The sequence below is a fragment of the Hyla sarda genome, unplaced genomic scaffold (genome assembly GCF_029499605.1).
Source record: "Hyla sarda isolate aHylSar1 unplaced genomic scaffold, aHylSar1.hap1 scaffold_544, whole genome shotgun sequence".
Taxonomy (NCBI): Eukaryota; Metazoa; Chordata; class Amphibia; order Anura; family Hylidae; genus Hyla; species Hyla sarda.
The window spans coordinates 145,036-168,014 of NW_026610555.1; the positions used below are offsets into that span (position 1 = coordinate 145,036).

A 22,979-nucleotide genomic window follows, 5' to 3' on the forward strand; every position below is an offset into this window, starting at 1 on the left:
CTGAGATTGTGCCTGGCAGAGCTCTTTTAATTCATCTATATTTTAATGGACTTTTAATTCGTGTTTTAAATGTGTATGCCCCTCCTGATAAACAGGAGCGGGCAGAACTATTTGAAATTTTACCACTGTTTTGTGTTGGGTCTTCCCCCCTGCTGGTGGGAGGTGATTTTAACTGCATACGTGATGGGGAACACCGGCAGGGTGGGGATATTAATCGTAAAGACCGCACTTCTTACCTGCTTAAAAATTTTATTGATGATTTTAATTTGAAAGATTGCTGGAAGGATCTCTTGCCGGAGGACCCGGGCGCCACATGGTCCAATGGAAGAGTGAGCTCCAGAATCGATTTTATTTTTTCCTCTAGAGCTTTTAAACCCCTGAAATGCACGCTCGAGCAGAATATCTTCTCTGATCATAAGCTCCTCTTGGTGGGCCTGGAGCTAGAGGGGGAGCAAAAAGCAAAAAGGGGCCTCTGGAGATTAAACACCACACTCCTAGAGGACCCTGAGATAAAAGAGGAGTTTGTGCGGACCTACCAATGCTGGCAATCACAAAGAAAACCCCATGAGCCTATGCTGCACTGGTGGGAGGGCACCAAATCTAAAATCAGATTTTTTTTTATCAAAGCAGGTAAGAAGAAGGCAAAAATGGAAAAACAGTGGTTTTATGTTCTTAACATGCGTTTAAATGTACTTTTTAAATTGAAAGAAGCTGGTATGGATGTAGAAAATGATATTTTAAACCTTAAAACTGAAATAAAACATGCCATAGAAAAGAAAGGGAAACAAATCATTTTTAACTCACATGTGCAGCACCTGGAGGAGGGCGAGAAATGTTCCCGTTTCTTTTTTAAAAAAGTGATGAATAGGAGGGATATCATCCAAAACCTTGAGGGTGAATCCACTCCAAAAGGCATGTTAGATGCAGTTTTTAACTTCTACCAGCTTCTTTTTAATAAGAAAGATCTTAATCCATCCTTTTTAGAACATGTTCTTAATTCCCTTGATTTTAAGCTAGATGTTTTAGACCAGGAGGTTTTATCCCGTGATCTTAACTTAGATGAACTTTTATTTGTTTTTAAAAGTTTTTCTAGTGGGAAGGCCCCTGGGGAAGATGGTTTACCCATCGAATTTTATTTAGCTTTTTGGGATATTTTAAAGGATGATATGGTTTTATTGTATAAAGAAACTTTTATTGTTAATGAACTTCCCCCTTCCTGGAGGAGGGGGATTGTATCATTACTTTTTAAAAAGGGTGAAAAGGATATGCTAAAAAATTGGCGCCCCATCACACTTTTAAATGTCGATTATAAAGTTTTAGCCAAGTTATTAGCTGTCCGTTTTAAACCTTTTATTCATAAATTAATTCACCCAAATCAGGTTTGTGGGGTACCTGGAAGGTCTATAGCTGAATCCCTAAATATTTTAAGAGATGTTTTATGGTATTTTAAGGATAGAAATCAAACTGTAGCAATTTTATCCTTAGACTTTGAAAAAGCCTTTGATAGGGTCTCCCATGAATACCTGTTTTTAGTTCTTAAAAAGATGGCAGTGCCTGAAACGATTTTAAGCCGAATCATGCTTTTATACCGATCCTGTTTTAGTCAAGTCTCTGTTAATGGCTTTTTAACCAGCGGTGTTCCTCTTTTATCAGGTGTCAAACAGGGCTGCCCCCTGTCCCCACTCCTTTTTATTTGCGCAATCGAACCACTGATGGCCCTCCTCAGAAAAGACCGGGTAGTAAGAGGCGTACCGATACCTGGTGGAGGAGGGACCCATCTAAAGGTGTTGGGGTACATGGATGATGTCACCATACTGTGCCCGGACTCTCCATCCATGAGGGGGGCATTGAGGAACACCAGCTATTTCTGCGAGGTCTCTGGTTTTAAGCTAAACACAGATAAATGTGACTGTTTTTATATTGGCTCCTGGGATTCATCCATCACCCCAGGAGTTACAATGCAACAGGATCAAATTAAAGTTTTAGGTATTGTTTTTAACCAGGTCAATGATGGGAGCCCTAACTGGGATTCAGCTATAGCTAAGATGGAGAAGAAGATTTTAATGTGGAATCTTAGAAACCTTACCATGGAGGGGAAGATTTTAATAATAAAGATGGTTTTACTCCCTATTATGCTATACATTGCCATGGTATTTCCTCCATCTATTTTATACATTAAAAAAGTAACTAGAATTGTTTTTACTTTTTTATGGGGTTCAAAAATGGAAAAATTAAAGCGTGATTTTATGTACAAAAGTAAAGATAATGGCGGGAAAGATGTTCCTAACCTTTTTACTTTCTTTTACATAAAGTATTTCTGTTTCTGTTTTAAAATTATTAAATCCGATGGCATTTTTAGCTGCTTTTTAAGGTACGCTGCGGGCATGGTTTTTAAAAGATGGTTGCGCATCCCTCTGAACGCTCCGGTGCTTCTGTGTCCCCCAAAACATTATGTGGTGTTGGAAAAGACAGTCAGGCTCCTAGGTCTCCAAGATTTGGAGCCTGACATACTGGGGGACCAGAGAAAGGTATCAAAGGTCCTCAGGCGGAGTGAGGTTACCCTGGCAGTGTCCAATTTCACACAGGCAAGATCCAAAAAGGTATGGCGGAACGTGTACGGGAAGTTTCTAGCGAATGTACACAGGGATCTTGCCTGGGCAATCGTCCACCAGTGCCTCCCTACTCGTGAGTTCCAGCACAGGCGAGGACTGGTGGCGAGAGCCAAGTGCCCGAGAGATGGCTGCGGAGTGGACGAAACGGTGCTGCACATATTTTGGAACTGCCCTTTTGCACGGGAGCTTTGGAGGAAGGTAGGCCCACTTTTGAAGTGGGCCTGCGGCCTAAAAGATTTTAATCACGAATGTGTCTTTTACGGTCTTTTTAACTGCCCCAATTTTAAACAGCAGATGATCTGCTGGATGATTATTAATTGTTTTAAAAATGCCATCTGGAAAGTTAGGAACATCTTACTTTTTAAACATGATTTTATTGATGTTAAAAACTGTATAAAGCTGGCCCTGAGTGAGATGTACATCTATTACCTAAGAGACAAGAAACAGTTGGGGGCCAGCGAGGCAGCATCCATGTGGTGTCTGCCTCTATGGAACGAAATAACAATATAATCAGTTTTTATGACATTTGTATAATGTTTTATCCTGCCATTTTTATTTTTTCTCCTTTTATTACTGGTTTTATTATTTGTATTTTAAAACTTTTGTGAACCTTTTATTATTTTGCATTTTAAATTTTGTATGGTTTCTTATTTATTCAATAAAATTTTGTTGAAACCTTATCTGTTCTTATCAGTTTAATATCTGATACGTCCCCTATCTGGGGACCATATATTAAATGGATTTTTGAGAACGGGGGCCGATTTCGAAGCTTGCTTCCGTCGCCCTATGCATTGACCCGATATGGCAGTATCTTCGGGTACAGTGCACCACCCCCTTACAGGGTTAAAAAGAAAGATTCCTACTTTCATTGCTACCTGCTTGCTGGCTAGCCAGCTAGCCAGCCCTGTGGGCCTTGCTGCTGCTGCAGCCAATAAACAAAAGGTGGTGCTGCTGCTGCTTCTGCTGCTTCTGCTTCTGCTTGTGTCTGGCCCCTGTTGGAGCGTCCAGGCACAGGACTTCTGCTGCTGCTGACTAAATGGCCTCCTTAATTGGATCATTTGAGTAGCCAGCACACCTGTGCAGGTAGGGCATGACATGATAGGCAGCTGCCTTGATAGCGGGTGGGTGCTGAATGTTCCTAATTGACAAAATAAGATTAATGCTTATGAAGAAATATAAAATCTCATCCCTTCCCCAATATCGCGCCACACCCCTACCCCTTAATTCCCTGGTTGAACGTGATGGACATATGTCTTTTTTCGACCGTACTAACTATGTAACTATGTAACATAACATGGGGGGGGGGGGGGTCTCCTGGCTGTTCACACAGGTGTGTCATTGCTGTACATTGACCATGCATTGCTTCTGTGGTATTGCAAAGGCAAAGACAAATGCTTCCAGCCATCCATTGCACTAATGGATTGGTCATCAGCTGGCTGTCTATGTCCCGCATCAATATAGACCAAAGTACAGAGGGTTAGGCTATGCTATTGTGCACCTACCTGATGCATCAGAAGGTGCGAGGCCCTTGCTAAATTCTGTGCACAGACTTTGAGATCTATGCTTTAGACTGTATCTAAACCTGCTCCAACATGGACTGACATTCTGGCCTACTTTCAGCCGATGCGACTTGTCTGTCGCTGAACAGTCGCTTTTTATGTATTCAGCACCTATGTATAATGTTGTAAAAATGCTCTAGAAGCTAAAGTCGCAGAAATGTCACACATATTTGGCCTGCAACTTTCTGTGCGACAAATTCAGACAGGAAAAATCAGTATAAATCCTTAGAAAATTATCCCCCAGTGTCTCCATCTGCTGGCGGTATTGAATAAGCATTGCTGCACTGATGGGGTATGCATTAGACGAAAAAAAAGAAGAAAAAGAAGAATAATACGCCCAGAAAAGAGGCGAAAAGGAGAAAAACGTAAAAAAACGTGAAAAAAAAGTAAGAGGAAGAGAAGGGAAAAAAAGGTGGAAATGGGTTTAAAAGTGATTTCGGCGGAGAAATATATATATATATATATATATATATATATATATATATATATATATATATATGCGCACACACACACATAGATATAAACGTATTCTCCGTTGAGATATTGCAGCCGCTGCTGTGTCCAGGCCCAGGAGCCTTAGCACTGTGCTGTGATGTCACTCAATACCACTGACATCACTAGGTGTAAACAACATCTCTCCTTTGCTGTGTATGTGACTATGGAGCTGTTTGGTGATGTCGTCTATTACGGCCTTCATAGAAGCAACAGGAGATTGTTGCATCCATCTTGAACCCTCAGAACTACAGTGCTATGATGTCACTCACTTCCACAGGCCTTGCAGAGTGTAAACAACAACAACCCAGCTTTGTTGTGTATGTAACCAAAGGGATTTGTGATGTCACCTAGAACCTTCACAGCAGCGACAGCTTTATGAGGAGCATCAGCACTGCTCTGCCTGAGCAGAACCATCACCGCCATAGGTTGTCAAATAACCCGGATTTAACCCACACAGGTAAGTCCAATGGGGTGCAGGCATGTCCTCTATGCTTACAGCTTCCCGTGGGTGTTGGTTTGATACCGTTTGGGGACAGCCAAGGAGGCATCTGCAGGCAACAAAGGTAGGTGTGTGCTTGTGTGTGTGTTTCCTATGCAGATCCTAAGCCCAGTGTCACATGCAAGTAGGAGGAGTAAGAAGGGTTCCTGGCAAATCCGGGTTATGGATTGCATTTAAAAAGGCCCCGTGGGAGTGCAATGGGCCCCTGTCTTGCTGCTTAGCAATAATGGTATGGGTTTAGGTTCTGCTGTGTGTACTGGTGGTTGACTGCCCCCCAGCCCAGAGTGTGCATGGAAAATTGTCTGGCAGCCTCCCTGACAGCAAGCAGTGATAGTGCCCATGAAGGGGACCTTGTTGGGCCCGCCCCTTTCACGGTTATCGCTTCTCGGCCTTTTGGCTAAGATCAAGTGTAGTATCTGTTCTTATCAGTTTAATATCTGATACGTCCCCTATCTGGGGACCATATATTAAATGGATTTTTGAGAACGGGGGCCGATTTCGAAGCTTGCTTCCGTCGCCCTATGCATTGACCCGATATGGCAGTATCTTCGGGTACAGTGCACCACCCCCTTACAGGGTTAAAAAGAAAGATTCCTACTTTCATTGCTACCTGCTTGCTGGCTAGCCAGCTAGCCAGCCCTGTGGGCCTTGCTGCTGCTGCAGCCAATAAACAAAAGGTGGTGCTGCTGCTGCTTCTGCTGCTTCTGCTTCTGCTTGTGTCTGGCCCCTGTTGGAGCGTCCAGGCACAGGACTTCTGCTGCTGCTGACTAAATGGCCTCCTTAATTGGATCATTTGAGTAGCCAGCACACCTGTGCAGGTAGGGCATGACATGATAGGCAGCTGCCTTGATAGCGGGTGGGTGCTGAATGTTCCTAATTGACAAAATAAGATTAATGCTTATGAAGAAATATAAAATCTCATCCCTTCCCCAATATCGCGCCACACCCCTACCCCTTAATTCCCTGGTTGAACGTGATGGACATATGTCTTTTTTCGACCGTACTAACTATGTAACTATGTAACATAACATGGGGGGGGGGGGGTCTCCTGGCTGTTCACACAGGTGTGTCATTGCTGTACATTGACCATGCATTGCTTCTGTGGTATTGCAAAGGCAAAGACAAATGCTTCCAGCCATCCATTGCACTAATGGATTGGTCATCAGCTGGCTGTCTATGTCCCGCATCAATATAGACCAAAGTACAGAAGGGTTAGGCTATGCTATTGTGCACCTACCTGATGCATCAGAAGGTGCGAGGCCCTTGCTAAATTCTGTGCACAGACTTTGAGATCTATGCTTTAGACTGTATCTAAACCTGCTCCAACATGGACTGACATTCTGGCCTACTTTCAGCCGATGCGACTTGTCTGTCGCTGAACAGTCGCTTTTTATGTATTCAGCACCTATGTATAATGTTGTAAAAATGCTCTAGAAGCTAAAGTCGCAGAAATGTCACACATATTTGGCCTGCAACTTTCTGTGCGACAAATTCAGACAGGAAAAATCAGTATAAATCCTTAGAAAATTATCCCCCAGTGTCTCCATCTGCTGGCGGTATTGAATAAGCATTGCTGCACTGATGGGGTATGCATTAGACGAAAAAAAAGAAGAAAAAGAAGAATAATACGCCCAGAAAAGAGGCGAAAAGGAGAAAAACGTAAAAAAACGTGAAAAAAAAGTAAGAGGAAGAGAAGGGAAAAAAAGGTGGAAATGGGTTTAAAAGTGATTTCGGCGGAGAAATATATATATATATATATATATATATATATATATATATATATATATATATATGCGCACACACACACATAGATATAAACGTATTCTCCGTTGAGATATTGCAGCCGCTGCTGTGTCCAGGCCCAGGAGCCTTAGCACTGTGCTGTGATGTCACTCAATACCACTGACATCACTAGGTGTAAACAACATCTCTCCTTTGCTGTGTATGTGACTATGGAGCTGTTTGGTGATGTCGTCTATTACGGCCTTCATAGAAGCAACAGGAGATTGTTGCATCCATCTTGAACCCTCAGAACTACAGTGCTATGATGTCACTCACTTCCACAGGCCTTGCAGAGTGTAAACAACAACAACCCAGCTTTGTTGTGTATGTAACCAAAGGGATTTGTGATGTCACCTAGAACCTTCACAGCAGCGACAGCTTTATGAGGAGCATCAGCACTGCTCTGCCTGAGCAGAACCATCACCGCCATAGGTTGTCAAATAACCCGGATTTAACCCACACAGGTAAGTCCAATGGGGTGCAGGCATGTCCTCTATGCTTACAGCTTCCCGTGGGTGTTGGTTTGATACCGTTTGGGGACAGCCAAGGAGGCATCTGCAGGCAACAAAGGTAGGTGTGTGCTTGTGTGTGTGTTTCCTATGCAGATCCTAAGCCCAGTGTCACATGCAAGTAGGAGGAGTAAGAAGGGTTCCTGGCAAATCCGGGTTATGGATTGCATTTAAAAAGGCCCCGTGGGAGTGCAATGGGCCCCTGTCTTGCTGCTTAGCAATAATGGTATGGGTTTAGGTTCTGCTGTGTGTACTGGTGGTTGACTGCCCCCCAGCCCAGAGTGTGCATGGAAAATTGTCTGGCAGCCTCCCTGACAGCAAGCAGTGATAGTGCCCATGAAGGGGACCTTGTTGGGCCCGCCCCTTTCACGGTTATCGCTTCTCGGCCTTTTGGCTAAGATCAAGTGTAGTATCTGTTCTTATCAGTTTAATATCTGATGCGTCCCCTATCTGGGGACCATATATTAAATGGATTTTTGAGAACGGGGGCCGATTTCGAAGCTTGCTTCCGTCGCCCTATGCATTGACCCGATATGGCAGTATCTTCGGGTACAGTGCACCACCCCCTTACAGGGTTAAAAAGAAAGATTCCTACTTTCATTGCTACCTGCTTGCTGGCTAGCCAGCTAGCCAGCCCTGTGGGCCTTGCTGCTGCTGCAGCCAATAAACAAAAGGTGGTGCTGCTGCTGCTTCTGCTGCTTCTGCTTCTGCTTGTGTCTGGCCCCTGTTGGAGCGTCCAGGCACAGGACTTCTGCTGCTGCTGACTAAATGGCCTCCTTAATTGGATCATTTGAGTAGCCAGCACACCTGTGCAGGTAGGGCATGACATGATAGGCAGCTGCCTTGATAGCGGGTGGGTGCTGAATGTTCCTAATTGACAAAATAAGATTAATGCTTATGAAGAAATATAAAATCTCATCCCTTCCCCAATATCGCGCCACACCCCTACCCCTTAATTCCCTGGTTGAACGTGATGGACATATGTCTTTTTTCGACCGTACTAACTATGTAACTATGTAACATAACATGGGGGGGGGGGGGGTCTCCTGGCTGTTCACACAGGTGTGTCATTGCTGTACATTGACCATGCATTGCTTCTGTGGTATTGCAAAGGCAAAGACAAATGCTTCCAGCCATCCATTGCACTAATGGATTGGTCATCAGCTGGCTGTCTATGTCCCGCATCAATATAGACCAAAGTACAGAGGGTTAGGCTATGCTATTGTGCACCTACCTGATGCATCAGAAGGTGCGAGGCCCTTGCTAAATTCTGTGCACAGACTTTGAGATCTATGCTTTAGACTGTATCTAAACCTGCTCCAACATGGACTGACATTCTGGCCTACTTTCAGCCGATGCGACTTGTCTGTCGCTGAACAGTCGCTTTTTATGTATTCAGCACCTATGTATAATGTTGTAAAAATGCTCTAGAAGCTAAAGTCGCAGAAATGTCACACATATTTGGCCTGCAACTTTCTGTGCGACAAATTCAGACAGGAAAAATCAGTATAAATCCTTAGAAAATTATCCCCCAGTGTCTCCATCTGCTGGCGGTATTGAATAAGCATTGCTGCACTGATGGGGTATGCATTAGACGAAAAAAAAGAAGAAAAAGAAGAATAATACGCCCAGAAAAGAGGCGAAAAGGAGAAAAACGTAAAAAAACGTGAAAAAAAAGTAAGAGGAAGAGAAGGGAAAAAAAGGTGGAAATGGGTTTAAAAGTGATTTCGGCGGAGAAATATATATATATATATATATATATATATATATATATATATATATATGCGCACACACACACATAGATATAAACGTATTCTCCGTTGAGATATTGCAGCCGCTGCTGTGTCCAGGCCCAGGAGCCTTAGCACTGTGCTGTGATGTCACTCAATACCACTGACATCACTAGGTGTAAACAACATCTCTCCTTTGCTGTGTATGTGACTATGGAGCTGTTTGGTGATGTCGTCTATTACGGCCTTCATAGAAGCAACAGGAGATTGTTGCATCCATCTTGAACCCTCAGAACTACAGTGCTATGATGTCACTCACTTCCACAGGCCTTGCAGAGTGTAAACAACAACAACCCAGCTTTGTTGTGTATGTAACCAAAGGGATTTGTGATGTCACCTAGAACCTTCACAGCAGCGACAGCTTTATGAGGAGCATCAGCACTGCTCTGCCTGAGCAGAACCATCACCGCCATAGGTTGTCAAATAACCCGGATTTAACCCACACAGGTAAGTCCAATGGGGTGCAGGCATGTCCTCTATGCTTACAGCTTCCCGTGGGTGTTGGTTTGATACCGTTTGGGGACAGCCAAGGAGGCATCTGCAGGCAACAAAGGTAGGTGTGTGCTTGTGTGTGTGTTTCCTATGCAGATCCTAAGCCCAGTGTCACATGCAAGTAGGAGGAGTAAGAAGGGTTCCTGGCAAATCCGGGTTATGGATTGCATTTAAAAAGGCCCCGTGGGAGTGCAATGGGCCCCTGTCTTGCTGCTTAGCAATAATGGTATGGGTTTAGGTTCTGCTGTGTGTACTGGTGGTTGACTGCCCCCCAGCCCAGAGTGTGCATGGAAAATTGTCTGGCAGCCTCCCTGACAGCAAGCAGTGATAGTGCCCATGAAGGGGACCTTGTTGGGCCCGCCCCTTTCACGGTTATCGCTTCTCGGCCTTTTGGCTAAGATCAAGTGTAGTATCTGCATTTGGTCTGGTCGGAAGGTGTCTGTGGTACCCCGCTTCTCGGCCTTGGGGGATTGTCTCTCCTTACGGAGCGACTTCACCCCCTTGCTGCTATTGGGGAGCGGGCTTAGTCCACAGACAACGGGTTGCGATCCCCCTGTCTCTGGGACCTTGTGTCTCAGAAGGCATTTTCGGTACGTTGAGCGTTACCTGTAGCTTCGGAAGCACCTAGGGTACCCCCGACCTCTGCCTTGGGTAAGGGTTCCGCTTTTATAGCGGGATTCCGAGCCCCTGCTGCTATTGGGGAAGGGGCTTAGTCCCTGGGTGTGGAAGATGCCGTTCTCCTGGGCTTTCCCCTCTGGGGAAATGTCGATGCGAAATACCATCCGCATAGAGGTGTCGGAGAGCCATCGTCAGTTGAAGAACCTCCGCTTCATTGCGGAGGTGATTCTTCTTGACTACTTCCGCCTCAATAGGGAGGACATCCTGTGTCTAAATGACCAGGAAAGCCGTGGCCTGTATACCGTCACCTTCACGGCCACGGCGTGTTGCGATAACATCTATGCAACCTTGTCTGGTGCGGACCAGAGGGACGATCGACTCGACGGTCTTTCGTTCCAGTTCCTCTATGGTGAGGAACATATACCGTTGGTGGTGGCTATGCACAGCCCTCATGTGACCACGGAGGATATAGCCACTTTTCTTCGGCGATACTGCGAAGAGGTGCGGTTCGCAAACAAAATCTTGAACTCCGTGCGGTTCTGGAACGGCAAGAGGAAGTTCTGGGTCAAGCTCCGTAAGGATCCCGGTGGTATTGGGGGTCTTTGCCATCCGCCCCCAAATTTTGCCATCGGGAGAGTTCGGGGCTTCCTGTTCTATCCTCAAATGCCTATGTATTGCCGAAATTGCTTGAGGTTTGGCCACACCCAGGAGACCTGCGGCGCGGAGCGTGTGATTCGCTGCAATAGGTGTGGCCAAGAAGGTCACATAGCCTCAAGATGTAGCCATTCGATAAGGTGCAACCTCTGCGGAGAGGAAAATCACGATTTTAATTCCTGTCCCCATAAAGCAAAAACTACGATGGGTGGGTCAAGGCTGGGCCCACCCAAAGAGGGGACAGGACAAAAGACGTCCTTTTTTAAGATGCCCAAACCCCAGATGGCAGGTACTGATGGGTCCAGGCCCAAGACCTCTGGTGCTCCATCGGGGGGCCCACCGGTGGTAGTGCTAGGGGGAGGCCATGGGGATTCCACGAAGCCCGGGCGGGTGATCGAGTTTACTGCCCGGGAAATTGAAAGACGTCGATCGACTTCCTACCTGGCTCAAGAGCCCGCCGAAACTTCTGAAGGGGGCTCACCTGTGGCGGGTGGCAGCCGACGGGCCTCGGTGGGGGCAAAGGTGGACCCAAAATTACAGCATAAGCCAGGTACTGGCTTGGCCCAGGGTCGCCCTGCTCCGGACGAAGAGGCCCCGGTGAAAGCCCGCCGGAAGGGGAGCCAGGTGGCCAGGTCTGAGCCCGGTCCTGTTACTCCGCCTATACAGGACAGGGCCAAGAAGACAAGTGGCGCCAAACCAGGGTTTGCTGCCCCGCCAGCAGTGGACCCGGTGGGTAAAACTGGCCATCGTCGATCGATGGGGAAGTTGGAGCAACAGTCCTCAGCAACGCTTGCTGGGGAACAAGCGATGAAAACTTCCCAAGGTAGCGGCAAAGGTTCCGGAAAAGAGGCCTCACAGGCCCCTGTGCAGCAGTTCCAGTCGTCAAATGATGAAAGAAGACGCAGATCCATCAGCCGGGGGCCAGAGATTACATCGAGTGAGAGCAACACAGAGGATATGGACAGCAGTGTGACATTTAAAAGACAAAGAGAAGAAGAAGAGGAAGACATTCAAAGGAAAGCGGCATGCCGTAGTTCGGACGAGAGCGAGCTCAGGGTCGGGGCATCATCGATCTCAAGCTCCGACCCTCAGAACATCAAGGAGCTGATGACCCCGCAGGCGGGGGATGACGGTACGCAGCTTATTATTGACTTTGATTCTCCAAGCACGGACTCTCCATAAACTATGCCTATCCCTGTAAAAATTGCCTCACTCAATGTGAGGTCCTTAAAGAGCCCTGATCGCAGGGCTGCTTTATTTTCTTATCTAGAGACATGTGACTTTGACCTTTGCCTGCTACAAGAATGTGGAATCCCTAGTAAAATGGACTATAAAGACTTAAAAGAAGACTGGAAGCTGGGCCCATCCATATGGTCCGGTGCAAATGACTGTCGTTCTGTGGGTGTTGGGCTGCTCTGCCGAGGCCAGTCCTTTTCTATTCATACAGTAACTGAGATTGTGCCTGGCAGAGCTCTTTTAATTCATCTATATTTTAATGGACTTTTAATTCGTGTTTTAAATGTGTATGCCCCTCCTGATAAACAGGAGCGGGCAGAACTATTTGAAATTTTACCACTGTTTTGTGTTGGGTCTTCCCCCCTGCTGGTGGGAGGTGATTTTAACTGCATACGTGATGGGGAACACCGGCAGGGTGGGGATATTAATCGTAAAGACCGCACTTCTTACCTGCTTAAAAATTTTATTGATGATTTTAATTTGAAAGATTGCTGGAAGGATCTCTTGCCGGAGGACCCGGGCGCCACATGGTCCAATGGAAGAGTGAGCTCCAGAATCGATTTTATTTTTTCCTCTAGCTTAAACCCCTGAAATGCACGCTCGAGCAGAATATCTTCTCTGATCATAAGCTCCTCTTGGTGGGCCTGGAGCTAGAGGGGGAGCAAAAAGCAAAAAGGGGCCTCTGGAGATTAAACACCACACTCCTAGAGGACCCTGAGATAAAAGAGGAGTTTGTGCGGACCTACCAGTGCTGGCAATCACAAAGAAAACCCCACGAGCCTATGCTGCACTGGTGGGAGGGCACCAAATCTAAAATCAGATTTTTTTTTATCAAAGCAGGTAAGAAGAAGGCAAAAATGGAAAAACAGTGGTTTTATGTTCTTAACATGCGTTTAAATGTACTTTTTAAATTGAAAGAAGCTGGTATGGATGTAGAAAATGATATTTTAAACCTTAAAACTGAAATAAAACATGCCATAGAAAAGAAAGGGAAACAAATCATTTTTAACTCGCATGTGCAGCACCTGGAGGAGGGCGAGAAATGTTCCCGTTTCTTTTTTAAAAAAGTGATGAATAGGAGGGATATCATCCAAAACCTTGAGGGTGAATCCACTCCAAAAGGCATGTTAGATGCAGTTTTTAACTTCTACCAGCTTCTTTTTAATAAGAAAGATCTTAATCCATCCTTTTTAGAACATGTTCTTAATTCCCTTGATTTTAAGCTAGATGTTTTAGACCAGGAGGTTTTATCCCGTGATCTTAACTTAGATGAACTTTTATTTGTTTTTAAAAGTTTTTCTAGTGGGAAGGCCCCTGGGGAAGATGGTTTACCCATCGAATTTTATTTAGCTTTTTGGGATATTTTAAAGGATGATATGGTTTTATTGTATAAAGAAACTTTTATTGTTAATGAACTTCCCCCTTCCTGGAGGAGGGGGATTGTATCATTACTTTTTAAAAAAGGTGAAAAGGATATGCTAAAAAATTGGCGCCCCATCACACTTTTAAATGTCGATTATAAAGTTTTAGCCAAGTTATTAGCTGTCCGTTTTAAACCTTTTATTCATAAATTAATTCACCCAAATCAGGTTTGTGGGGTACCTGGAAGGTCTGGTCTATAGCTGAATCCCTAAATATTTTAAGAGATGTTTTATGGTATTTTAAGGATAGAAATCAAACTGTAGCAATTTTATCCTTAGACTTTGAAAAAGCCTTTGATAGGGTCTCCCATGAATACCTGTTTTTAGTTCTTAAAAAGATGGCAGTGCCTGAAACGATTTTAAGCCGAATCATGCTTTTATACCGATCCTGTTTAGTCAAGTCTCTGTTAATGGCTTTTTAACCAGCGGTGTTCCTCTTTTATCAGGTGTCAAACAGGGCTGCCCCCTGTCCCCACTCCTTTTTATTTGCGCAATCGAACCACTGATGGCCCTCCTCAGGAAAGACCGGGTAGTAAGAGGCGTACCGATACCTGGTGGAGGAGGGACCCATCTAAAGGTGTTGGGGTACATGGATGATGTCACCATACTGTGCCCGGACTCTCCATCCATGAGGGGGGCATTGAGGGAACACCAGCTATTTCTGCGAGGTCTCTGGTTTTAAGCTAAACACAGATAAATGTGACTGTTTTTATATTGGCTCCTGGGATTCATCCATCACCCCAGGAGTCACAATGCAACAGGATCAAATTAAAGTTTTAGGTATTGTTTTTAACCAGGTCAATGATGGGAGCCCTAACTGGGATTCAGCTATAGCTAAGATGGAGAAGAAGATTTTAATGTGGAATCTTAGAAACCTTACCATGGAGGGGAAGATTTTAATAATAAAGATGGTTTTACTCCCTATTATGCTATACATTGCCATGGTATTTCCTCCATCTATTTTATACATTAAAAAAGTAACTAGAATTGTTTTTACTTTTTTATGGGGTTCAAAATGGAGAAATTAAAGCGTGATTTTATGTACAAAAGTAAAGATAATGGCGGGAAAGATGTTCCTAACCTTTTTACTTTCTTTTACATAAAGTATTTCTGTTTCTGTTTTAAAATTATTAAATCCGATGGCATTTTTAGCTGCTTTTAAGGTACGCTGCGGGCATGGTTTTTAAAAGATGGTTGCGCATCCCTCTGAACGCTCCGGTGCTTCTGTGTCCCCAAAACATTATGTGGGTGTTGGAAAAGACAGTCAGGCTCCTAGGTCTCCAAGATTTGGAGCCTGACATACTGGGGGGACCAGAGAAAGGTATCAAAGGTCCTCAGGCGGAGTGAGGTTACCCTGGCAGTGTCCAATTTCACACAGGCAAGATCCAAAAAGGTATGGCGGAACGTGTACGGGAAGTTTCTGGCGAATGTACACAGGGATCTTGCCTGGGCAATCGTCCCACCAGTGCCTCCCTACTCGTGAGTTCCAGCACAGGCGAGGACTGGTGGGCGAGAGCCAAGTGCCCGAGAGATGGCTGCGGAGTGGACGAAACGGTGCTGCACATATTTTGGAACTGCCCTTTTGCACGGGAGCTTTGGAGGAAGGTAGGCCCACTTTTGAAGTGGGCCTGCGGGCCTAAAAGATTTTAATCACGAATGTGTCTTTTACGGTCTTTTTAACTGCCCCAATTTTAAACAGCAGATGATCTGCTGGATGATTATTAATTGTTTTTAAAAATGCCATCTGGAAAGTTAGGAACATCTTACTTTTTAAACATGATTTTATTGATGTTAAAAACTGTATAAAGCTGGCCCTGAGTGAGATGTACATCTATTACCTAAGAGACAAGAAACAGTTGGGGGCCAGCGAGGCAGCATCCATGTGGTGTCTGCCTCTATGGAACGAAATAACAATATAATCAGGTTTTATGACATTTGTATAATGTTTTATCCTGCCATTTCTATTTTTTCTCCTTTTATTACTGGTTTTATTATTTGTATTTTAAAACTTTGTGAACCTTTTATTATTTTGCATTTAAATTCTGTATGGTTTCTTATTTATTCATAAAATTTTGTTGAAACCTTATCTGTTCTTATCAGTTTAATATCTGATACGTCCCCTATCTGGGGACCATATATTAAATGGATTTTGAGAACGGGGGCCGATTTCGAAGCTTGCTTCCGTCGCCCTATGCATTGACCCGATATGGCAGTATCTTCGGGTACAGTGCACCACCCCCTTACAGGGTTAAAAAGAAAGATTCCTACTTTCATTGCTACCTGCTTGCTGGCTAGCCAGCTAGCCAGCCCTGTGGGCCTTGCTGCTGCTGCAGCCAATAAACAAAAGGTGGTGCTGCTGCTGCTTCTGCTGCTTCTGCTTCTGCTTGTGTCTGGCCCCTGTTGGAGCGTCCAGGCACAGGACTTCTGCTGCTGCTGACTAAATGGCCTCCTTAATTGGATCATTTGAGTAGCCAGCACACCTGTGCAGGTAGGGCATTGACATGATAGGCAGCTGCCTTGATAGCGGGTGGGTGCTGAATGTTCCTAATTGACAAAATAAGATTAATGCTTATGAAGAAATATAAAATCTCATCCCTTCCCCAATATCGCGCCACACCCCTACCCCTTAATTCCCTGGTTGAACGTGATGGACATATGTCTTTTTTCAACCGTACTAACTATGTAACTATGTAACATAACATGGGGGGGGGGGGGGGTCTCCTGGCTGTTCACACAGGGTGTGTCATTGCTGTACATTGACCATGCATTGCTTCTGTGGTATTGCAAAGGCAAAGACAAATGCTTCCAGCCATCCATTGCACTAATGGATTGGTCATCAGCTGGCTGTCTATGTCCCGCATCAATATAGACCAAAGTACAGAGGGTTAGGCTATGCTATTGTGCACCTACCTGATGCATCAGAAGGTGCGAGGCCCTTGCTAAATTCTGTGCACAGACTTTGAGATCTATGCTTTAGACTGTATCTAAACCTGCTCCAACATGGACTGACATTCTGGCCTACTTTCAGCCGATGCGACTTGTCTGTCGCTGAACAGTCGCTTTTTATGTATTCAGCACCTATGTATAATGTTGTAAAAATGCTCTAGAAGCTAAAGTCGCAGAAATGTCACACATATTTGGCCTGCAACTTTCTGTGCGACAAATTCAGACAGGAAAAATCAGTATAAATCCTTAGAAAATTATCCCCCAGTGTCTCCATCTGCTGGCGGTATTGAATAAGCATTGCTGCACTGATGGGGTATGCATTAGACGAAAAAAAAGAAGAAAAAGAAGAATAATACGCCCAGAAAAGAGGCGAAAAGGAGAAAAACGTAAAAAAACGTGAAAAAAAAGTAAGAGGAAGAGAAGGGAAAAAAAGGTGGAAATGGGTTTAAAAGTGATTTCGGCGGAGAAATATATATATATATATATATATATATATATAATATATATATATATATGCGCACACACACACATAGATATAAACGTATTCTCCGTTGAGATATTGCAGCCGCTGCTGTGTCCAGGCCCAGGAGCCTTAGCACTGTGCTGTGATGTCACTCAATACCACTGACATCACTAGGTGTAAACAACATCTCTCCTTTGCTGTGTATGTGACTATGGAGCTGTTTGGTGATGTCGTCTATTACGGCCTTCATAGAAGCAACAGGAGATTGTTGCATCCATCTTGAACCCTCAGAACTACAGTGCTATGATGTCACTCACTTCCACAGGCCTTGCAGAGTGTAAACAACAACAACCCAGCTTTGTTGTGTATGTAACCAAAGGGATTTGTGATGTCACCTAGAACCTTCACAGCAGCGACAGCTTTATGAGGAGCATCAGCACTGCTCTGCCTGAGCAGAACCATCACCGCCATAGGTTGTCAAATAACCCGGATTTAACCCACACAGGTAAGTCCAATGGGGTGCAGGCATGTCCTCTATGCTTACAGCTTCCCGTGGGTGTTGGTTTGATACCGTTTGGGGACAGCCAAGGAGGCATCTGCAGGCAACAAAGGTAGGTGTGTGCTTGTGTGTGTGTTTCCTATGCAGATCCTAAGCCCAGTGTCACATGCAAGTAGGAGGAGTAAGAAGGGTTCCTGGCAAATCCGGGTTATGGATTGCATTTAAAAAGGCCCCGTGGGAGTGCAATGGGCCCCTGTCTTGCTGCTTAGCAATAATGGTATGGGTTTAGGTTCTGCTGTGTGTACTGGTGGTTGACTGCCCCCCAGCCCAGAGTGTGCATGGAAAATTGTCTGGCAGCCTCCCTGACAGCAAGCAGTGATAGTGCCCATGAAGGGGACCTTGTTGGGCCCGCCCCTTTCACGGTTATCGCTTCTCGGCCTTTTGGCTAAGATCAAGTGTAGTATCTGTTCTTATCAGTTTAATATCTGATACGTCCCCTATCTGGGGACCATATATTAAATGGATTTTTGAGAACGGGGGCCGATTTCGAAGCTTGCTTCCGTCGCCCTATGCATTGACCCGATATGGCAGTATCTTCGGGTACAGTGCACCACCCCCTTACAGGGTTAAAAAGAAAGATTCCTACTTTCATTGCTACCTGCTTGCTGGCTAGCCAGCTAGCCAGCCCTGTGGGCCTTGCTGCTGCTGCAGCCAATAAACAAAAGGTGGTGCTGCTGCTGCTTCTGCTGCTTCTGCTTCTGCTTCTGCTTGTGTCTGGCCCCTGTTGGAGCGTCCAGGCACAGGACTTCTGCTGCTGCTGACTAAATGGCCTCCTTAATTGGATCATTTGAGTAGCCAGCACACCTGTGCAGGTAGGGCATGACATGATAGGCAGCTGCCTTGATAGCGGGTGGGTGCTGAATGTTCCTAATTGACAAAATAAGATTAATGCTTATGAAGAAATATAAAATCTCATCCCTTCCCCAATATCGCGCCACACCCCTACCCCTTAATTCCCTGGTTGAACGTGATGGACATATGTCTTTTTTCGACCGTACTAACTATGTAACTATGTAACATAACATGGGGGGGGGGGGTCTCCTGGCTGTTCACACAGGTGTGTCATTGCTGTACATTGACCATGCATTGCTTCTGTGGTATTGCAAAGGCAAAGACAAATGCTTCCAGCCATCCATTGCACTAATGGATTGGTCATCAGCTGGCTGTCTATGTCCCGCATCAATATAGACCAAAGTACAGAGGGTTAGGCTATGCTATTGTGCACCTACCTGATGCATCAGAAGGTGCGAGGCCCTTGCTAAATTCTGTGCACAGACTTTGAGATCTATGCTTTAGACTGTATCTAAACCTGCTCCAACATGGACTGACATTCTGGCCTACTTTCAGCCGATGCGACTTGTCTGTCGCTGAACAGTCGCTTTTTATGTATTCAGCACCTATGTATAATGTTGTAAAAATGCTCTAGAAGCTAAAGTCGCAGAAATGTCACACATATTTGGCCTGCAACTTTCTGTGCGACAAATTCAGACAGGAAAAATCAGTATAAATCCTTAGAAAATTATCCCCCAGTGTCTCCATCTGCTGGCGGTATTGAATAAGCATTGCTGCACTGATGGGGTATGCATTAGACGAAAAAAAAGAAGAAAAAGAAGAATAATACGCCCAGAAAAGAGGCGAAAAGGAGAAAAACGTAAAAAAACGTGAAAAAAAAGTAAGAGGAAGAGAAGGGAAAAAAAGGTGGAAATGGGTTTAAAAGTGATTTCGGCGGAGAATATATATATATATATATATATATATTATATATATATATATATATATATATATGCGCACACACACACATAGATATAAACGTATTCTCCGTTGAGATATTGCAGCCGCTGCTGTGTCCAGGCCCAGGAGCCTTAGCACTGTGCTGTGATGTCACTCAATACCACTGACATCACTAGGTGTAAACAACATCTCTCCTTTGCTGTGTATGTGACTATGGAGCTGTTTGGTGATGTCGTCTATTACGGCCTTCATAGAAGCAACAGGAGATTTTGTTGCATCCATCTTGAACCCTCAGAACTACAGTGCTATGATGTCACTCACTTCCACAGGCCTTGCAGAGTGTAAACAACAACAACCCAGCTTTGTTGTGTATGTAACCAAAGGGATTTGTGATGTCACCTAGAACCTTCACAGCAGCGACAGCTTTATGAGGAGCATCAGCACTGCTCTGCCTGAGCAGAACCATCACCGCCATAGGTTGTCAAATAACCCGGATTTAACCCACACAGGTAAGTCCAATGGGGTGCAGGCATGTCCTCTATGCTTACAGCTTCCCGTGGGTGTTGGTTTGATACCGTTTGGGGACAGCCAAGGAGGCATCTGCAGGCAACAAAGGTAGGTGTGTGCTTGTGTGTGTGTTTCCTATGCAGATCCTAAGCCCAGTGTCACATGCAAGTAGGAGGAGTAAGAAGGGTTCCTGGCAAATCCGGGTTATGGATTGCATTTAAAAAGGCCCCGTGGGAGTGCAATGGGCCCCTGTCTTGCTGCTTAGCAATAATGGTATGGGTTTAGGTTCTGCTGTGTGTACTGGTGGTTGACTGCCCCCCAGCCCAGAGTGTGCATGGAAAATTGTCTGGCAGCCTCCCTGACAGCAAGCAGTGATAGTGCCCATGAAGGGGACCTTGTTGGGCCCGCCCCTTTCACGGTTATCGCTTCTCGGCCTTTTGGCTAAGATCAAGTGTAGTATCTGTTCTTATCAGTTTAATATCTGATACGTCCCCTATCTGGGGACCATATATTAAATGGATTTTTGAGAACGGGGGCCGATTTCGAAGCTTGCTTCCGTCGCCCTATGCATTGACCCGATATGGCAGTATCTTCGGGTACAGTGCACCACCCCCTTACAGGGTTAAAAAGAAAGATTCCTACTTTCATTGCTACCTGCTTGCTGGCTAGCCAGCTAGCCAGCCCTGTGGGCCTTGCTGCTGCTGCAGCCAATAAACAAAAGGTGGTGCTGCTGCTGCTTCTGCTGCTTCTGCTTCTGCTTGTGTCTGGCCCCTGTTGGAGCGTCCAGGCACAGGACTTCTGCTGCTGCTGACTAAATGGCCTCCTTAATTGGATCATTTGAGTAGCCAGCACACCTGTGCAGGTAGGGCATGACATGATAGGCAGCTGCCTTGATAGCGGGTGGGTGCTGAATGTTCCTAATTGACAAAATAAGATTAATGCTTATGAAGAAATATAAAATCTCATCCCTTCCCCAATATCGCGCCACACCCCTACCCCTTAATTCCCTGGTTGAACGTGATGGACATATGTCTTTTTTCGACCGTACTAACTATGTAACTATGTAACATAACATGGGGGGGGGGGGGGTCTCCTGGCTGTTCACACAGGTGTGTCATTGCTGTACATTGACCATGCATTGCTTCTGTGGTATTGCAAAGGCAAAGACAAATGCTTCCAGCCATCCATTGCACTAATGGATTGGTCATCAGCTGGCTGTCTATGTCCCGCATCAATATAGACCAAAGTACAGAGGGTTAGGCTATGCTATAGTGCACCTACCTGATGCATCAGAAGGTGCGAGGCCCTTGCTAAATTCTGTGCACAGACTTTGAGATCTATGCTTTAGACTGTATCTAAACCTGCTCCAACATGGACTGACATTCTGGCCTACTTTCAGCCGATGCGACTTGTCTGTCGCTGAACAGTCGCTTTTTATGTATTCAGCACCTATGTATAATGTTGTAAAAATGCTCTAGAAGCTAAAGTCGCAGAAATGTCACACATATTTGGCCTGCAACTTTCTGTGCGACAAATTCAGACAGGAAAAATCAGTATAAATCCTTAGAAAATTATCCCCCAGTGTCTCCATCTGCTGGCGGTATTGAATAAGCATTGCTGCACTGATGGGGTATGCATTAGACGAAAAAAAAGAAGAAAAAGAAGAATAATACGCCCAGAAAAGAGGCGAAAAGGAGAAAAACGTAAAAAAACGTGAAAAAAAAGTAAGAGGAAGAGAAGGGAAAAAAAGGTGGAAATGGGTTTAAAAGTGATTTCGGCGGAGAAATATATATATATATATATATATATATATATATATATATATATATATATATATATGCGCACACACACACATAGATATAAACGTATTCTCCGTTGAGATATTGCAGCCGCTGCTGTGTCCAGGCCCAGGAGCCTTAGCACTGTGCTGTGATGTCACTCAATACCACTGACATCACTAGGTGTAAACAACATCTCTCCTTTGCTGTGTATGTGACTATGGAGCTGTTTGGTGATGTCGTCTATTACGGCCTTCATAGAAGCAACAGGAGATTGTTGCATCCATCTTGAACCCTCAGAACTACAGTGCTATGATGTCACTCACTTCCACAGGCCTTGCAGAGTGTAAACAACAACAACCCAGCTTTGTTGTGTATGTAACCAAAGGGATTTGTGATGTCACCTAGAACCTTCACAGCAGCGACAGCTTTATGAGGAGCATCAGCACTGCTCTGCCTGAGCAGAACCATCACCGCCATAGGTTGTCAAATAACCCGGATTTAACCCACACAGGTAAGTCCAATGGGGTGCAGGCATGTCCTCTATGCTTACAGCTTCCCGTGGGTGTTGGTTTGATACCGTTTGGGGACAGCCAAGGAGGCATCTGCAGGCAACAAAGGTAGGTGTGTGCTTGTGTGTGTGTTTCCTATGCAGATCCTAAGCCCAGTGTCACATGCAAGTAGGAGGAGTAAGAAGGGTTCCTGGCAAATCCGGGTTATGGATTGCATTTAAAAAGGCCCCGTGGGAGTGCAATGGGCCCCTGTCTTGCTGCTTAGCAATAATGGTATGGGTTTAGGTTCTGCTGTGTGTACTGGTGGTTGACTGCCCCCCAGCCCAGAGTGTGCATGGAAAATTGTCTGACAGCCTCCCTGACAGCAAGCAGTGATAGTGCCCATGAAGGGGACCTTGTTGGGCCCGCCCCTTTCACGGTTATCGCTTCTCGGCCTTTTGGCTAAGATCAAGTGTAGTATCTGTTCTTATCAGTTTAATATCTGATACGTCCCCTATCTGGGGACCATATATTAAATGGATTTTTGAGAACGGGGGCCGATTTCGAAGCTTGCTTCCGTCGCCCTATGCATTGACCCGATATGGCAGTATCTTCGGGTACAGTGCACCACCCCCTTACAGGGTTAAAAAGAAAGATTCCTACTTTCATTGCTACCTGCTTGCTGGCTAGCCAGCTAGCCAGCCCTGTGGGCCTTGCTGCTGCTGCAGCCAATAAACAAAAGGTGGTGCTGCTGCTGCTTCTGCTGCTTCTGCTTCTGCTTGTGTCTGGCCCCTGTTGGAGCGTCCAGGCACAGGACTTCTGCTGCTGCTGACTAAA

The 22,979-nt window shown here is 45.2% G+C and overlaps 7 non-coding genes and 1 pseudogene across 7 annotated transcripts; all 8 read left to right on the top strand.

The window, feature by feature from the left end:
• The first annotated feature begins 3,259 nt into the window (after nucleotides 1–3,259).
• On the top strand, nucleotides 3,260–3,445 carry LOC130339490 (U2 spliceosomal RNA). The gene has a single exon (XR_008879858.1). It is a non-coding gene; the product is annotated as a U2 spliceosomal RNA (small nuclear RNA).
• Nucleotides 3,446–5,542: 2,097 nt separating this feature from the next.
• On the top strand, nucleotides 5,543–5,733 carry LOC130339454 (U2 spliceosomal RNA). Its single transcript, XR_008879825.1, has one exon. It is a non-coding gene; the product is annotated as a U2 spliceosomal RNA (small nuclear RNA).
• Nucleotides 5,734–7,830: 2,097 nt separating this feature from the next.
• LOC130339487 (U2 spliceosomal RNA) lies at nucleotides 7,831–8,021 on the top strand. The gene has a single exon (XR_008879855.1). It is a non-coding gene; the product is annotated as a U2 spliceosomal RNA (small nuclear RNA).
• Nucleotides 8,022–10,112: 2,091 nt separating this feature from the next.
• Nucleotides 10,113–10,261, top strand: LOC130339504 (U2 spliceosomal RNA; annotated as a pseudogene).
• A 5,462-nt stretch (nucleotides 10,262–15,723) lies between these two features.
• LOC130339491 (U2 spliceosomal RNA) lies at nucleotides 15,724–15,905 on the top strand. The gene has a single exon (XR_008879859.1). It is a non-coding gene; the product is annotated as a U2 spliceosomal RNA (small nuclear RNA).
• A 2,095-nt stretch (nucleotides 15,906–18,000) lies between these two features.
• On the top strand, nucleotides 18,001–18,191 carry LOC130339455 (U2 spliceosomal RNA). The gene has a single exon (XR_008879826.1). It is a non-coding gene; the product is annotated as a U2 spliceosomal RNA (small nuclear RNA).
• Nucleotides 18,192–20,294: 2,103 nt separating this feature from the next.
• Nucleotides 20,295–20,485, top strand: LOC130339456 (U2 spliceosomal RNA). The gene has a single exon (XR_008879827.1). It is a non-coding gene; the product is annotated as a U2 spliceosomal RNA (small nuclear RNA).
• A 2,099-nt stretch (nucleotides 20,486–22,584) lies between these two features.
• LOC130339457 (U2 spliceosomal RNA) lies at nucleotides 22,585–22,775 on the top strand. The gene has a single exon (XR_008879828.1). It is a non-coding gene; the product is annotated as a U2 spliceosomal RNA (small nuclear RNA).
• The last annotated feature ends 204 nt before the right edge of the window (nucleotides 22,776–22,979 follow it).